The sequence below is a fragment of the Anarrhichthys ocellatus genome, unplaced genomic scaffold (genome assembly GCF_004355925.1).
Source record: "Anarrhichthys ocellatus isolate YVR2014 unplaced genomic scaffold, GSC_Weel_1.0 scaffold18, whole genome shotgun sequence".
Classification (NCBI taxonomy): Eukaryota; Metazoa; Chordata; class Actinopteri; order Perciformes; family Anarhichadidae; genus Anarrhichthys; species Anarrhichthys ocellatus.
In genome coordinates, this window is record NW_022280048.1 from 467,277 (window position 1) to 468,712 (window position 1,436).

At 43.9% G+C, this 1,436-nt stretch overlaps 1 protein-coding gene across 2 annotated transcripts in view; it reads right to left on the reverse strand.

Annotated features, from left to right (window-relative positions):
- The window catches only part of mntb (MAX network transcriptional repressor b), an 11,007-nt gene that overhangs the window by 4,436 nt on the left and 5,135 nt on the right, over window positions 1–1,436 (reverse strand). The gene's annotated exons all lie outside the window — the stretch shown is intronic.

Genomic DNA, 1,436 nt, shown 5'->3' on the forward strand with positions numbered 1-1,436 from the left:
CACACACACACACACACACACACACACACACACACACACACACACACGGATTACCAGACTACAGTGGCCTGGCCACCTGCTGCCTTTTGCGATGGTTACCAGGAGACAGCGGGGAGAAACAGGCCGAGAAGGGCCGAGGTGTAGAGAAGAAAAGGCCGAGACAGACGGGGTTTTAAAAGACAAAGCAAATCGGATACAGCCGTCGCAAATCGGCACCTCCTCCATGGAAACGCGGCTGTAGACGGCACCTATCACGGCCTCTCCGCAGTCTAGAGGTGCAGAGCAGATCGGAGTGGGTGGGCGACGGTGACGTCACCAGGCTTGCGCTAGCCATGTGCTCAGATCTCACATGGCTCAGGGAGAGGGAGGGGAGGAGGGAGGTTTACACAAGGAGAAGCACCGAGAGAGAGGAGGAGGGGAAAAGGGGGGGGCGAGCCACTCGTCTACAATAAAACCGATTATATTCTAGATCAGAGGAGAAATACACAGAGCAAGAGATAGACAATCAGCTAGAAGCAGTTTGGGATTAGGGCAGCGGTGTAAGCTGGTTTTGGTAAATAATTCTGTGTTATTGTTATTGACTTTCAGTAGAATCATATTGTGTTCACATCAACAAATTGTGTTATTATTTTACATAAGTCTGTAGTCCAAATCAAAGATTCCAGGTTAAACACAAAGATTAGATTTGACATGTGAAGCGTTTTGTTAGATGTGATGAAGTTGAGGGAGTGAAACAATTCATTGGGTTTTTAAATGTGATTTCCTTGATATTGAATATTCCTTTAAATATTGTGTGTATTTCCCCACTAACCAGTGTCTGTGCGACAGTGCGGGCTGAGGGAGCTACTGCCAGCCACTGTGTGGTACCTACTGGTAGCTGTGCGGATACCCAGACTGCAACTAATGATTATTTGTACCATTTCATTATTCCACTTATTACATTTTTACAAAATAGAGAAGAGGAGCTAACCCTCACATTTGAGTAGACGTAGTAACTCAATGTTTGACATCTATGCTCGATAAATCATTATGCTATCAAATCTGTTGATGATTAACTGTCGACCGACTAACTGATCAACTGTTTCAGCGCTAGTAGGTCCGATTAACAATGTTGCCGTTTGTTTTTGTGGCTGATGAATAGTGACCTGTCTTCTGTAAACCTTCTTTACAACACATGGAAACCTTAACCACACTGTATGGATCAGCAGCATCATGTCAAAGAGTCCAATCCTTATCTGGTGTGCTCCCTGCTGGCTGGCCATCGACTTTGAAGCCAGTCTTATTTTGAACAAGTTCTTCCATCTATCTCGTGGCCTAATTTAGCTCCTTTCCACCGACTCCCGACGGCATATTCCACTGAACTCTAAATCGTGAAGCTTCTACTCCACTTAAAAAAAAAAAAAAAAAAAAAAAAAAAAAAAAAAAAAAAAAAAAAA